General features: G+C 40.1%; 1 pseudogene; it reads left to right on the plus strand.

The window, feature by feature from the left end:
• Positions 1–14,442: 14,442 nt before the first annotated feature.
• On the plus strand, positions 14,443–14,735 carry LOC150007263 (small nuclear ribonucleoprotein E pseudogene; annotated as a pseudogene).
• Positions 14,736–17,330: the final 2,595 nt, after the last annotated feature.

Genomic DNA, 17,330 nt, shown 5'->3' on the forward strand with positions numbered 1-17,330 from the left:
CTCATGTTAGACTTTGTGCGGCTTGCTGTTTAGGATTTCAGTAGGCTCTACCAAAACAAGATATAACCATAGGAAATGCATGGTGAAGATATGCTAAGTTAAAAAGATGGAAACAAAATATCTGGCTTCAGGAAGAAAAGAGAACAATGAACTGTAGCATCAGCAAAATGGTAGAATAGGAAGCTCCAGTCCTCATACCCCATACAACACCAATTTTCATCACCTTTGGATCAAAGTGCCTATATGGAAGAGGTATTTGAAAGAGGAACCTCAGTGGAGAAAAAGAAAAATCTGCGAATAGACACATTGAAAAGAGTAAGAAGTTTCTCTTTGTTAGTAATTTCTCCCAGGGGACGGTGGAGAGAGAAGTGGCTTACCAGCTTTCCAAGCCCTAAGGGATGTTTCCCAAAAGGCCCACTTCTGTCTCACCACATCAAACACATCTGCACAGCTTAATCATCTGGGAAGGCTAGAAGCAGAATAAAGGGTCACAACAAATGGCACATGGATCGCAACAGCCTCAGATCCTATTAACTGACTAACAGACTCCACCAAAAAGCCTGTGCCAAAAATTCATAGGATTCACCTGAAGATCACCACAGACAGCCTGTAAACACCCCCATCTCTCTGCATGTCCCCCTGTAGCAGGTGTGCTATGGTCTGACACAAATTTCATAAGTGCAACCTCCAAAGCTGGCATGTGTGATCTCTTTCAGAGAGGTCACAGATAGCAGCATCCAGTTCAGCATTGTAGGGGTGGGAGAAGATGCACAACCCTGAACACTTCAGAGCATTGATCCTGGGAAAATAAATGGAAGGTTCTAAGAGCCAGGCCTGACTTTGTGAGATGGACAGAGAGCATACAATCCTAAGACTTCCTCCACAAGACCAAACAAGATCAGCAGAGCTGGCATACCCACAGAAAAGGTCTGCAAGTGCTTCTGCTCCGTTTGCTTATTTTGTTCTTTAGATTCCAATGTAAGTAAAATAAGGTAATATTTGTCTTTGGTAGTCATTGGATGAGAGTGGGAGTAGAGGGAAGGATGAAAAAGGAAGAGAAGGATTAAGAAATACAATTAGATAGTTACAAAAATAGTCACAGCACAGGGAATGTAGTAAATAACATTGTAATAACTATATATGTTGTCAGATGGGTACTAGATTTAGCATGGTAATTCTTTGTAAGGTATATAAATGTCTAATTACAATGTTGTACTCCTGAAACTATTGGGTTGGCCAAAAAGTTTGTCACCTTTTTTTTTTCCATAAAATAACACATTTTAATATTCACCAAAAACTTTATTGATTCGTATATTTTGAGTATGTTGGCTATCTCCTACTATTGATGTCTAGTGGATAGAGGCCAGGGGTGCTGCTAAATATCATCCAATGCATAAGACAGCCCCACAGCAAAGAATTATTTGGATAAAATGTCAATAGTACCAAGAAACTTTGCAAACCACTTGTGACACATTTGATTAGTAACAGCACCTTCTCCACATACTGCACAAATCTTTTTTTGTGTGTATGTGTTTCAGTTGCATTTTTACCTTTCTTCAAATAGTAAAGAATGATATGCCAAAAGTGTTGCATATTTTATTCCCTCTTCAATTAAAATGCCTGGCTGCACAAAAATTCACCGATTTTAATAAGGTATATTTTAATGCACACTGATATGACAGCTGTCACAATACAATCTAACAAAATTGTTTTGAATGAAGTTAAAGGCAACTAAGCATTACTAGAGCCACTGTATGGAAAAGATGTAAAGGACTTTTTGGCTAACCCCATAATATGATATTGTATATCAACTCTTATTGAAATTTTTTAAGTTTAAATTTTACTTTTAATTACTCTATTGATTTTAGAGAGAAGAGGGAGAGGGAGAAGAGAGAGAGAGAGAGAGAGAGAGAGAGAGAGAGAGAGAGAGATCTATGTGAAAGAGAAACATTGATTGGTTGCCTCTCATACACATCCCAATCCTGGATTGAATCTTCACCCTAGATATGTGTCCTGACTGTGAATTAAACCCCCAGTCTTTTGGTGCATGGGATGATGCTCCAACCAACTGAGCTACACTGGCCAGGGCTGAAAAAATTGTTTTTAAAGGTCAGAGAATCTAATTATAGTACTTACTAATTATAAATTACCAAATACTAAGAACTTATTTGGCGCATATATACTAAGTATATGAATTTCTTCATTAAGTCTTATTAACAATCTTGTCAAAGATTGTATATCTATTCCACTATATAGATAACCAAATTGAGTCTATAAAAGTGGCATTACTAGGCAATGGTCACACACCTGCAAAGAGGGAGTAAGGAGTTTGGAAGATAAAACCTGAGAATTCTAAATATTTATTTTCAGGTCCCATAATAGTAAATGTACATTTGATGAGGGTAGAAAAAAACAATTAGTGCTTAGTAAAAGTGTGTATTGGAGTCTCCCGTGATGGGATAGGTTGTTTGAAATTTGTCATTCAGGCGATGGGAAGTCACTGGAGTCTGAAACAAGGAGAAGGTAGAATCAAACATTTTAATTAAATGAAGATTATATCATGTCATCATATTTTGTCACACTATATCATATCAGAGGGTATTAGGAGCACAAATCATAAGACAGAGAGAAAGATAGGATAAAAGAGAGTGTTGATAGTGGCAGCTGACATAGAGGAAAGAAATATGGACCCCAGAGCCCTCGGATACGCCAGTCAGAAGGTGGAAAGCATGCCTCCTATCCAGGACAGAGCTTTGCTTTGCTTGGACAGAGTCACAGCCTAAGAATGTTGGAGACACTTCAATATGCTATTTTTTTTGTATTTAAAATATATTGTTGGAGAGGTAAGATGGCGGAGGAGTGAGGAGAGGTTGCGGTTTTAGGCTCCGGAGACCCGTCTGCAGTTTGGTCTAATTGCAGACAGAACATCTCAGTGAGCAGCTGGACATTGGCGGGAGTTGAGCCAAGGCACTGCTGGATTAGAGAAAATCCATCTGGGAACAACCTGTTTAGTGAGGATAGCGGAGAAAAAGGGGACGAAACGGGATTCCTGACTGGGGCGGCTGCCCGAGCTGTGGCGGGAAGCACACAAAGGATTTTTGGCGACCACAGGCTACCCCAGAGAGGAGTCAGGCGGAGAGCGGATCTCTGCCCGCTGGCAGAGACGGGACTCGACCAAGTGGCATTGGCGCTGAAGGACAGGAGACAGCGTGCTGCCGGGCAAGTGAGAACATAATTCTCCTTTATATTTTTCTCTAGTGGATGGTGGAGACGGGAGGAAAGTTTGGGTGTGGTAGGCCGTTCTGGAGGAGCCCAGGCGCAGGGGCGCGCTAATCCACTCCTCAACCCTACCATTGGGTCGCGGGGGCGCACATAGGGAAGTGCTCTCATTCACTGGCCCAGGTGCGCGGGGCCGTGAGTCCAGGCGTCCCTCGGACACTCCCCAACGGACATAAGATCAGTGCCCCAACGGGCACAGGGAGGGCCCACTGAACACGCAGAGGACTGTGCACAGACACCCCTAGACAGCTCCCGTGGGCGCAGGGCCCTAGACCGGAAAGCAGACCACTAGCGCAGGCTCTGTTTGTGCCCACCCAGACGGGTGAGGGAACGGGGCGGCTGCAGCACGGGAACAGCGAGAGGCGGCGACCCACGGACGCTCGATTCCACTGAGCACAAGTGTCCCTGGACCTGCCCTAAGAGGCGAGAGACCAACTCCCGGAGCTCGGCTCAGCGGGACTGAGGGCACGGGGCAGCGCGCGAGCGCGAAAGCACCTCAGCCCAGGGTCAGTGGGAGCTCTCGGGCCGCCTGTGCGGGCAGGGTCACCTTGGTGCAAACGGGGAACCGCCTCGGCCCAGCGAAAGCAGGAGCCAATCCCGGGGAAAGCGCTCGGGCCGCCCGCGCGGGCAGGGTCACCTCGGCGCGAAAGGGGAACCCCCGCGGCCCAGCGAAAGCAGGAGCCAATCCCAGGGAAAGCGCTCGGGCCGTCTGCGCGGGCAGGGTCACCTCGGCACGAACGGGGAACCGCCGCGGCCCAGCGAAAGCAGGAGCCAATCCCGGGAAAAGCGATCGGGCCGCCCGCGCGGGCAGGGTCACCTCGGCGCGAACGGGGAACTGCCGCGCCCCAGCGAAAACAGGAGCCAATCCCGGGGAAAGCGCTCGGGCTGCCCGCGCGGACAGAGACACCTTGGCACGAACGGGGAACCACCGCGGCCCGGCAGCAGTGGGCTCCAACCGCGGGGCAAACTCTCGGGCCGTCCGAGCGCGCAGGGGCTTGCGCGCAAGGGCACCTCAACTGGCTACAGGGGGCAGCAAGGTAGCGCGCCGTGCCGGCAACCGCGGTCGCGCACCATAGCGGCAACCGGGTGCGCACACCAGTCCGGCAAAAGAACAAGAACCTCTGACCTGCCACACTAGACCAGCTGCGGACCCAGAAAAAGAAGGCAACACACCAAGGCTAAAACGGAGTAAAAACATCGTTTTTTTTTTTTTTTTTTTTTTTTCTTTCCAAATTTTTTCTCCCTTGTTCTTTCTTTCTTCTTAATAATTTCTTTTCTTTCCTTCTTTCTTTATTCTTTTCCTGGGGTTTTTTTTGGAGGGGGGTTGGGGGGTATATATATATGTATATATATATATATATTTTTTTTTTTTGGTTCAATTTTTTTTTCTCTCTCTTTTTCTTTCTTCTGTATTCTTTCTTTTCTATCTTTCTTTGTTCCTTTCTTGCTTACCTTTTGGGGTTTTTTGGGGGGGGTTGTGGTAAATTTTTTTTATTTTCTTCTCTTTTTCTCTTTCTTCTTTTCTTTCTTCTATTTTCTTGGGGATTTTTTGGGGGGGTGTTTTTCCTCCACCTCTTCCAATAATAACAAACTTTATCTCTAACGTGTTGCATATAACCTCTCCTTCTCATCCTTTCTCTTTAATAGTGGTTTATTCGTTTGTGTGTCTAGCTTAGCCCCCCTATTACTTTAAATAATACAATATAATTACTATATAAACCCAAATACAATACAATCCCACTTTCTTACTATACTAAGTATTTTTCTATCCTTTTCTTCTATTTTTCTTAACATACAATGTAAATATTACTAACTGGCTTGCACAGTCTCAACTATTATTAATCTATCAACCCCTCTATCAAAAATTATATTTTTCCTCCCCCAAAACAATTCGTATCTATTCTTCTTATAGTATAAAAGCTCAAATCTCTTTACATTTATATTAATACGGGCTAGTTGGCTAACGATAGCAGGATAGAGTGGGGGATACTTTCTGAGGGTGTGGGTCTCCTGCCTGGGCTGTGTGTTTATGTCTTTAACAGCATATCCACAAAAGAACTCAAGACAAAGCAGATAGAGTGACTCTCAACCAAGTAGCCAGAAGGAAGATCCTATCAAAGAACATCTGAAATATAACCGAACAGCATAAACAAACGACATAAAGGGTAACTCAAGACCATCAGGCTCAGGATATCAAAGAGACTGCACCACTGAAACTCCCAGACCTTCGATAAAGAATATTACACCACAAAGGAGGGAAGTCAAAGCAGACAACCCCCCCCCAATAAATAAATAAATAAATAAATAAATAAATAAATAAATAAAAACAAAAAGAATCCAACATGGTAAGACGCAAAAATAACCCCTCAATGAAAAGAAAAGAGGAATCCTCAGAAAGAGAGATAGACGAAATAGACATAGCCCAAATGTCAGACATGGAATTCAAAACAATGGTGGTAAAGAAGCTCAATATACTCGACATCCTTAAAATCAACTATGACAACCTTCAAGGAAGTTACCAGCAGCTCCAAGAAAATTACAGGGAACTTGCAGAGAACTACACCAGCATAAAAAAAGACATAGAAATCGTTAACAAGAACCAGGAAGAACTTAAGAATACAATCTCTGAACTGAAAAACACAGTAGAATCAGTCAAAAGCAGACTAAACGAAGCAGAGGATCGGATTAGTGAGTTAGAAGATAATGTAGAGAAAAACTCCCAGACAATACAGCAAAATGAAAAACGAATGAAAAAATATGAACAAGATGTAAGGGAATTACAGGATAGCATTAGGAAAAATAATTTAAGGATCATCGGAATACGAGAGGAAGAAGAAAAGGAACATGGAATTGAAAATCTGATAGGAGAAATAGTGACAGAAAATTTTCCGAACCTGATGAGAGGAAAAGCTATGCAAGTCCAAGAAGCACTGAGAGTTCCAATCAAGAGGAACCCCCAAAAACCCACTCCAAGGCACATCATAGTTAAAATGGCAACATTCCAAGACAAAGAGAGAATCCTAAAAGCAGCAAGAGAAAAGCAGCAAATAACATACAAGGGAGCTCCAATAAGGCTATCAACTGATTTCTCAACAGAAACATTACAAGCCAGAAGGGAATGGTCAAAAATATTTCAAGCAATGAAAAACAAAGGCCTACAACCAAGAATACTCTACCCAGCAAGGCTCTCATTCAAAATAGAAGGTGAAATAAGGAGTTTCTCAGACAAAGGAAGACTGAAAGAATACATCTCCACCAAACCAGCATTGCAGGAGATGCTAAAGGGACTGTTCTAAGAAAAAAGAAGGAAAAAACAAGAGAGGAGAGGAACAGAGGTACAAAGGGAAATGAATAAATACACGTCAATAATAACCTTAAATGTAAATGGATTAAATGCTCCAATTAAAAGACATAGGGTAACGGAATGGATAAGAAAACAGGACCCACATATTTGCTGTCTACAAGAAACACACCTCAAAACAAAAGATTTACACAGACTGAAAGTAAAGGGATATAAAAAAATATTCCAAGCAAACGGACCGGAAAAAAAAGCCGGGGTAGCAGTTCTCATATCAGACAAAATGGATTTCAAAGCAAGGACAATAAAAAGAGACAAAGAAGGACATTTCATAATACTTAAAGGAACAATCCATCAAGAAGATATGACTTTGATAAACATATATGCACCCAACATAGGAGCACCCAAATACATAAAGCAAATACTAGAAGACCACAAAAAGGATATCAACAACAACACACTCATAGTAGGGGACTTCAACACTCCATTATCAACAATAGACAGATCATCAAAGCAAAGAAACACCAAGGATATACTGGCATTGAACAACACACTAAACCACATGGATCTAACTGATATATATAGAACTTTTCACCCCAAAGAAGCAAAATATACATTCTTTTCAAGTGCACATGGGACATTTTCAAAGATAGACCACATGATAGGTCACAAAACAAGCCTCAACAAATTCAAGAAAATTGAAATCATATCAAGCATCTTTTCAGATCACAATGCCTTGAAACTAGAAATCAACCTCAGAGGAAAAAATCAAAGACACCCAAACTCATGGAGATTGAATAACATGCTATTAAATAATGAATGGGTTAACAATGACATCAAAGAAGAAATCAAGAAATTTCTAGAAACTAATGATAATGAGCACACAACAACCCAAAACCTGTGGGACACAGCAAAAGCAGTCCTGAGAGGGAAGTTTATAGCAATACAGGCATATCTGAAAAGGCTAGAAGAATCTCAAATAAAAAACCTAACCACAATGCTACAAGAACTAGAACAACAACAACAAAGCCTAGGGCAAGAAGAAGGAATGAAATCATCAAGATCAGAGCAGAACTAAATGACATAGAGACTAAACAAACAATCCAAAAGATCAACGAAACTAGGAGCTGGTTCTTCGAAAAAATCAACAAAATCGACAAGCCTCTAGCCAGTCTAATCAAGAAAAAAAGAGAGAAGACACAAATAAACAAAATCAGAAATGAAAGAGGAGAAATCACGACTGATACCTCAGAAATACAAATGATAGTTAGAAATTACTTCAGACAACTGTATGACAAGAAATTTGACAATCTAGAAGAAATGGACAAATTTCTAGAAACATACAACCTTCCAAAACTGAATCAAGAAGAAGTGGAAAGTCTCAACAGACCAATAACAAAGAAGGAAATTGAAACAGTAATCCAAAATCTCCCGGCACACAAAAGCCCTGGACCGGATGGCTTCACAGGCGAATTCTACAGAACATTCAGGGAAGAACTAACTCCTATCCTCCTCAAACTGTTCCAAAAAATCCAAGAAGAAGGGAAAATCCCAAACTCTTTCTATGAAGCCAGTATTATCCTAATCCCCAAACCAGGTCAAGACACAACAAAGAAAGAAAACTACAGGCCAATATCACTGATGAACATCGATGCTAAAATCCTCAATAAAATATTGGCAAACAGGATCCAGCAACACATCAAAAAGATCATACATCATGATCAAGTGGGCTTCATTCCAGGGATGCAAGGATGGTTTAATATTCGCAAATCAATAAATATAATACATCACCTAAACAGAATGAAAGACAAAAATCACATGATCATATCAATAGATGCAGAAAAAGCATTTGATAAAGTTCAACACCCATTTATGATGAAAACACTCAGCAAAATGGGAATAAAGGGAGCATATCTTAACATAATTAAGGCTATATATGAGAAGCCTGAGGCCAACATCATACTCAATGGACAAAAACTGAAAGCATTCCCCCTGAACTCAGGAACGAGACAAGGTTGTCCACTCTCTCCACTCCTTTTCAACATAGTGTTGGAAGTCCTAGCCACAGCAATCAGACAAGAAAAAGAAATAAAAGGAATCCAAATTGGGAAAGAGGAAGTGAAACTTTCATTATATGCAGATGATATGATAGTATACCTAGAAAATCCTATAAACTCCACTAAAAGACTACTCAATATAATAAGTGAATTTGGCAAAATCGCAGGGTACAAAATAAATATACAGAAATCTAAGGCATTTCTGTACACCAACAATAAAATAGCAAAGACAGAGACAAAAAAGAAAATACCATTTACTATAGCAACAAGAAAAATAAAGTACCTAGGAGTAAACTTAACCAAAGAGATAAAAGACCTGTACTCTGAAAATTACATAACATTGAAGAAAGAAATTAAGGAAGAAACAAATAAATGGAAGCAAATACCATGTTCTTGGATGGGAAGAATCAACATCATCAAAATGGCCATACTACCCAAAGCAATTTACAAATTCAATGCAATCCCTATTAAAATACCAATGACATATTTCACAGACCTAGAACAAATACTCCATAAATTCATATGGAACCAAAAAAGACCCCGAATAGCAAAAGCAATCTTGAGACAGAAGAACACAGCAGGAGGAATCACAACACCAGATATCAAACAATACTACAAAGCCACTGTAATCAAAACAGTCTGGTACTGGCATAAGAACAGACATATAGATCAGTGGAACAGAATAGAAAGTCCAGAAATAAACCCAGGCCTCTATGGTCAACTAATCTTTGATAAAGGAGGAAGGAACATAAAATGGAGTGAGAAGAGCCTCTTTAACAAATGGTGCTGGGAGAACTGGACAGGGACATGCAAAAAAATGAAACTAGACCACCAACTTACACCACACACGAGAATAAACTCAAGATGGATCAAAGACTTAAATGTAAGCCGTGACACCATAAAAGTCCTAGAGGAAAACATAGGCAAGAAAATATCAGATATCTCACGTAACAATCTCTTCACGGATACATCTCCTAAAGCAAGAGAAATAAAGGAAAAAATAAATAAATGGGATTACATCAAACTGAAGAGTTTCTGCTCAGCAAAAGAAAACATCAGCAAAATGAAAAGGAAACCAACCATATGGGAAAACATATTTGCCAATGACATCACAGACAGGGGACTGATTTCCAAAATATATAAAGAGCTGATACGACTCAACATCAAGAAAACAAACAACCCAATTAAAAAATGGGCAAGGGACCTGAACAAACATTTCTCCAAAGAGGACATACAGAAGGTCCATAGACACATGAAAAAATGCTCAACATCATTAGCCATCAGGGAGATGCAAATAAAAACCACAATGAGATACCACCTTACACCAGTCAGAATGGCCATCATCAACAAATCAACAAGCAACAAGTGCTGGCGAGGATGTGGAGAAACGGGAACCCTACTGCACTGTTGGTGGGAATGCAGACTGGTGCAGCCACTATGGAGAACAGTATGGAATTACCTCAAAAGATTAAAAATGGAACTGCCTTTTGAACCAGAGACTCCACTACTAGGATTATACCCGAAGAATCTTGAAACACCAATTCAAAAGAACTTATGCACTCCTATGTTCATAGCAGCACTGTTTACAATAGCTAAGTGCTGGAAACAACCTAAGTGCCCATCTGTAGATGAATGGATCAAAAAACTGTGGTACATTTACACAATGGAATACTATGTAGCAGAAAGAAAGAAGGAACTCCTACCATTTGCAACAACATGGATGGAACTAGAGAGAATTATGCTTAGTGAAATAAGCCAGGCAAAGAAAGAAAAATACCATATGATATCACCTAATACAGGAAACTAAAGAACAACACAAACAAAGGAACTAAATAGAACAAAGAGCAGAATAGCAGTCAATAGGGGGGAGGGGAGAGGGAGAGAAGGGGGATAAGTAAGGGAAGGGTTTAATTAAAGAGCCTGTATAAAAGACTCATGGACATAGACAACGGGGAGGGATATGATTGCGGGAGAGGGGGTGGGCTGGGTGGGGGAGAGAAATTGGGGGAAAAGGGGACAACTGTAATTGAAAAACCAAAATAAAAAAAAAAATAAATAAAAAAATAAAATATATTGCCTTGCAAGTTATCAACAATAAAGATAATGTATTGATAACTTTGATATTAAACGAATATTCATTAAGTATCCACATATGAGGCCTGTCCAGAAGATATACAATCATATAATATGAAAAATATAGACATTTATTGCAGAAGACACAAGAAACATTGTACCTAGGACAATGATGACTCAGTCCCCTTCAAAGTAGGCACATTGGGACCTCACACAGTTCTCCCAATCACCACCAGCTGCCCCATCATATTTTTCTGAATCTCATCAATGGTCTGAAATATCTTCCCTTTCAAAGGTGATTTTAGTTTTGAAAAAAGACAGAAGTTACCTGGCACCAAATCTGGGCTGTAAGGGGGCTGAGTCACCTGGGTGATTTGATGTTTTGGAAAAAAGCTCTGCATAAGATGTGATACATGAGGGGTGTATTGTCATAATGAAGCTGCCAATCACCAGCTGTCCATAGCTCTGGCCTTCTGAATCATCAGAATACTTTCCCTGGAGGAATGTTCAAGCTTAATGCAAAATTTGATGCAGATTCATTGCTCTACTCAGTCATTTTGAATGTGACAGTCACACAGTACACATGTTCACCCAACAGCATCTACTGCCTCTACTGACTAGTATAGTGAAGTCATCTTTGTTCATGCATGCATATTCCAGTCCACTCTTCTTGGCTGCCAGATTATACTGTTGTTACACAAACCATTCTCATTATATCTTAGTAACAATGGCTGGACTTTTTCTGGACAAACCTGGTATATTGCAATCACTATTAACTGAAGAAAGCAAAAAAGAAAAAAAATGCCTTCCCGGTATTTTACTTTAAGAAAAAAATTATTGTATTGTTTCCATTACCATTTAACACACTTATATACCCCTCCCCCATGCACTTGCCACACTACTATATTTTTATTTCTTAAGTATGTTAAAAGTCCCTAGGAAGCACTTTCAAAATGGCATCATACAGACCTCCAAAGTTTTACTCTCTTTAAAAGCAATGATAGTATTGGTAAAAATTGTCAAAATCTACTTTCAGTACTCTGGAAGTTAGCCAAAGGTTTGCAACAATCTGAGAAGCTTTCACTAAAGAAAAATAGCTTCAAAAAGAAAAGCAACTGTTAGAACATTATAGGTTGTCCTATTCTCATCATTCAATTCTAGCCATCATAGCAACCAAAAGAAGTAAAACCAACAAGCAAAAAACAAACAACAAACAAACAAAACAGATTTATAATCACAATAGCATTGAAAATCAGCAGCCAAGCACCACTAGAGGAGACAGAACACATAGTGCTCCATGAAAAGCTCCAATTCCAGAGAACTGTCAGGATTTCACCTACATGGAAGTTCTTCCAAAATCCCATCCACTGGGCTTGTTCTAATTGGTTTGACTTAGACTTTGTTCACTGTGAATAATCTCTTCCCCAGGCATGTCCTGAAAATGATCATTGACAATTGCCTGATACTACAGATGACTGAGGAGGCAATACCAGGACCAATAAGAGTCCTAGCCAAAAATTTAAAGCTGGAGAATGAGGTGTCAATATAGGACTTGAACATCTCAGATATATTCCTGGGAATCTAGACAGCCCTATGCAAGTGCAGGGCTTTGTTTATGTCCAGGAGCGACCTGAGAAGGTTCTAACCTGTCATCTGTGGCTGCCATTGAGGCAGGAAGTAAATAATAAAGAAAAGATGAAGATGATACAGGGAGATCTAGCCAGATCGCTGTGCAGAGGAGGGTCTGGGTGAGGGAGGGGCCACATGGTGTGGGAGGAGAGGCTGCATTCCCTGGGTAAAAGGGAAACAAGATATGTAGTGACAGCATTGGATTGCCCCTACAACTGACCTGGCAAGACACGTGGGAACAGATGTCTCTTCCCCAGGCAGAGATGCAGCAGGAGGAAGCCTTGCATAGAGTCTGCACAAGGCTGGAATGTGATAGACAAAGGAAAAAGCTCTCCTACCCACTTTTGCTTCCTGAATGAAGGGGAAACCAGAGGCACGTGTGTACCTAAAGATTAACATAGTGGCAGGGAGAGGTACTCACCTGCCCGTCTAGCCTGGGAAAAAGGACGGGATAGACTGGGCAAGCTGGACCCTTCTGGAGCGTACAAAATTTTCGACCAGGAGATTTAAATGGAGGATAAGGAGAAACATGTGCTTTCTTCCTCCCCTCACTCTCCCTTCTCCTTCTCTGGGATCCGTGCATGGATGTGTGAGCCGGGGCGCTTGTAGGACCTGGCAGTGCCAGGCCCCGCAGACAGAGCCTCTGCATGACTGGCTGCAGCAGTTGGCAGCGGCCCCGGGCCCCCATGGTGGGAAGCTGTAGTGTGGCTATGGCAGTGATGGCCCCGTGCAGTCTCCGGGGCCCGGAGACTGAAGCCAGAGAGCAGTCGCTTAGCAGTCGGGCTACAGATAAGGATGGAGCAAGGATGGAGTAGAATTTCTGGACACTTTCTGATTCTGCGGGTGGCTGGGTTTGGTCTGTGTGAGATTGGCCTGGAGCTAGGAGGTCCTCCGACCCCCCAAACTGTGCAATATTTTAATAAAGACCTTTTTCTTTCCCCACAAACCTTTGTCTTACACTGTGTTTGGTGGCAGGCAGCCAAACCCCACTTTTGTTTGGTAACAAAAATTAACAGAATCTTAAAGATAGTCTCCAAAACACACAGAAAACCCCTCCGAAAAATCTAGAAGACATTGGTTTAAAAATTTAAGGAAACTTCTGTCAAATCATTACCTGACAATCATGCTGAGCAGACTTCAATAACAGCACATAGCAAAGGATGCAGACTTTATAGAATGAAAGAAAGTTGCTAAGCAGGTAGAAGCAGCGATGAAAACAACCACAAGTGGCAACAATAATAAACCTCGGAGAAGAAAATGGAGAATATGATTTCAAGAGCTGCTATATTATTTTAAGTACCCACTCTTCAACAAAAAGTCAAGCCATGCAAAAAACAGGAAAGCATGGTCCACAAACAAGGGAAATGTCAATAAGAATTGTCCTTGAAATGTTCAAATATTGAACATACTAGAAAAAAGGATATTAAAAACTTGCTTGACTGAAGAGATAAATAAAATTAACAACAGTTTAACCAAGATAATTTTAAAGAGTAGGCTCAAATCACTAGAATCCCTATTAAAACAGCAAGTATGTTCTCTAACCCAAAGAAATGAAAATAACAATGAGAAAATATTATAAGTTGTATGTAACAAATTAGGTAACCTCACTCAAATAGACAAATTTCTTTAAAGAAATAAACTGCTAATATTAACTAAAGAAGAAATAGATCATCTGAATTGATCTATAAGATACTGAATTAATAAAAACTTACTAAAATGAAAACCTAGGCCCAGATAACTTTACTGGTGAATCCTTCCAAGTGTTTAAAATATATATAATACCAATTCTTTACCAACTTTTAAGAATAGAAGAAGAGAGAACATTTCCAAATATATTCCATGATATTAGTATAATCCTAGTGAAAAAACACTGATGTTCTCTCCCTCTCTTTCTTCTTCCCTTCCCTTCTCTAAACATAAATCAATTTAAAAAGTGTACAGAAATGGTGAATTTTCACACACAGGAAAAGCTCAACATTTTCAATATAGACATGCATATCAAAAGTGCAGTAAAATGCTTCTTTAAACCTAGTAAAGAAGCTAACTTAGAGAAGTAGCTTTTTGAGGTAACATGGCATGTAGTGAGGTCTTTTGTCAACTGCAAGCATGGTGCACCACAGTCAGGGCCAAAAAGTGCAGAAGGTGATGGTGCAGCCCATCAACCTCATCTTCAGATACTTGCAAAATAGATCTCAGATTCAGGTGTGATTTTATGAGCAAGTGAATATGCGGATAGAGGGCTGTATCATTGGTTTTGATGAATATATGAACCTTCTATTAGATGGTGCAGAAGAAATTAATTCTAAAACAAAGTCAAGAAAACAACTAGGTCGGATCATGCTAAAAGGAGATAATATTACTCTCCTCCAAAGTGTCTCCAACTAGAAGTGACAAATGAAGCAAGAAGTTGTTGAGAGGCCATACGGTTTGTGTTTTTTAGGTGTTCTTTGTTGCAGGCGTAGTCCTTGAACATTCATTTATATCACTTTGATTACATTTTTGTTATTACCAAATGACAACAAATGCTGTGATTGTTTTTATTTTTTAAAAAATAAGCTAACTTAACAAAGAGACAAAATTAAGTGCTGGTGAAGATGTGAGGAAATTTGAATGCTCACACACTGATGGTAGGATTGTAAATGATGTAGCCACTTTGGAAAACGGTTTCACAGTTTTTCAAAATGTTAAACATAGGTTTACCATATGACCCAGCAATTTCAATCCTAAGTACATACCAAAGAGAATTAAAAACATATACCCATACTAAAGTCTGTATATAATTGATCAAAGCATTAGTATTCATGACACTCAAAATAGTAGACACAAGTGTCTATCAACTGAAGAATCAATTTGCAAAATATGGGATATCCATATAATAGAATGTTATTTATAATTAAAGTGTAATGAAGTGTTGACACAAGCCAGAACAGAGAAAAACCTAAAAAACAGTATGCAAACTAAAGGAAGCCAGACACCGAAGACCACATATTTTATAATTTCATTTAAGTGGATTTTCCAGAAAAGGCACATCTATAGGGACAGAAGGTAGTGATTTTCAAGTGCTCAGTGGAGGTAGAAATGAGGAATGACTTCTAATGTATATTAGTTTTATTTTTCAGGTGATGAAAATATACTACAGTTAGATAGTGGTGATGGTCACACGATTTTATGAATGTACCAAAAAACACTGAACTGTGTACTTTAAAAGGACAAGTTCTGTGCTATATTAATTATATGTCAACAACCCTGTTATTTAAAAAAATTACTTTAATAAAATAGCAGCTCAAGGATTATTTTGCTCTGCAGTTTTAATATCTTCAGGTGTAGATTAAAATCAGCTGGTGCTAATGCAACACATTATTTTATAGAGTGTCCATTGCAATATTATATTATATTCAGTTTTTATTATAAAGGTAAATGTTATGTATTGCCCTGGCTGGTTTAGCTCAGTGGATTGAGCGTCGGCCTGCGAGCTAAGTGTCGCTGGTTCGATCTTCCAGTCAGGGTACATCAGAGAAGGAAAACTCTGACTCCAAAAAACCTCCGCTGCCTTGCGGCATACCTCTTCAGGGGAAAGGCTAAGGGAGTAAACCCCGACAGAAAATCCGGAGCCGGAGTCCCTAAGGCGGTTTGACGTTGTAGTCAACACCGGCAACTCCTGCGGCGCACCTGAACCCAAGCTGTATCGACTCCGTCTTTCCCTTGGACCCTTCAGCTGCGAAGAGAGGGGGGGTCTGCTGCATGGGCAACAGCAGACCCTCCATATTACCCTGCCCAGGCTCTGTAGCTTCAGCGTCATCGCAAGATGTCGATTCAACACGGGAGGAGACAGATACCATGTCACTCCCGAGTCGGACTGCACAGCCATTCTTGGCGGTGCAGATAGACTCTGAAGAAGCTACACCATCGTCTCTCGAGACGGACGGCTGCCGACGACGACGAAATGTTATGTAACCTTTGGTTCACAGATGGATTACTTACAAATTAGTCAACAAATACAGAAATCCTTAAATTAATTCATTTTTGAATCTGGCCATCCAAGGTCTCATGGGTCAGTATAATAGTAATAATAACCAGACAGCATATTTATCTTTCCAAAATACATATCATAAGTGCCTTGTAGGATTTGGTATTACAGAAAAGCAAATAAAGAGAAGAGCAACCCATGAGAATTAAGATTTCTATTCCAAGAAGCAAAAGCATCCCAAATGGTCCATCATAGCTATGTAGTTAATAGCCAAACACCTTTTATCACTCAGAGAACATACGAATCTCAGAAACTTGCAGTTGCAAAAAGAAGGAGAACACTGGGTAGAATCTGGAAAAACGGTGTTGAAAATACTAGTCCTGTATTCATTTTTATCTGTCTATAAACTTAAATATCCTTACACTTGGACATATTTTTAAATACTGGGAAGTGTAATTTATGCTTTTCCTGCAGTCTCACTCTTTCCTAAGGATAAGTGATAAAAATAGCAAGAAAAGAGGTAGGATATGTGCATCATTTTCTCTCATTTTTAGCTATACTTCCCTGTGACTGGCACATTCATTTAGTCCTCCTGTTCTCCATGAAGTATGTGTACAAGAGTCACATGCTCTCTTCTGCTTACTAGGGGCAAGTCAGCAGGCAATTTCTAATGTTATACACTGTTAAGGGCCCAAGAGGATTAGAGGTAGATATTCCTAGGTACCAGTGAATCTTCTTAGGACACAAACTCACCCTTATGTAAATTGCCCTGGAACTATTGTAGGAATTAAGTGATTAACAATGCATAGAAACTCCATTTGACCAAATTTCTCTACTACAGTATTAGCAGCAGAAACCTGAGATTTTGAGCATAGTAATTCTCAATCACGCGTCTATATCTCAAGTGATTTTGTATTTAGGAGGAACAGGGTGGATAGTATTGAAATCCAAACGCTAATTCATTGCATAAATACTTGTACTCCCTTATCAAAATTTCTCTCATTATACCATAAATACACAATTATTG

This window comes from Furipterus horrens, unplaced genomic scaffold, assembly GCF_987537825.1.
Source record: "Furipterus horrens unplaced genomic scaffold, mFurHor1.1.pri manual_scaffold_6, whole genome shotgun sequence".
NCBI lineage: Eukaryota > Metazoa > Chordata > Mammalia > Chiroptera > Furipteridae > Furipterus > Furipterus horrens.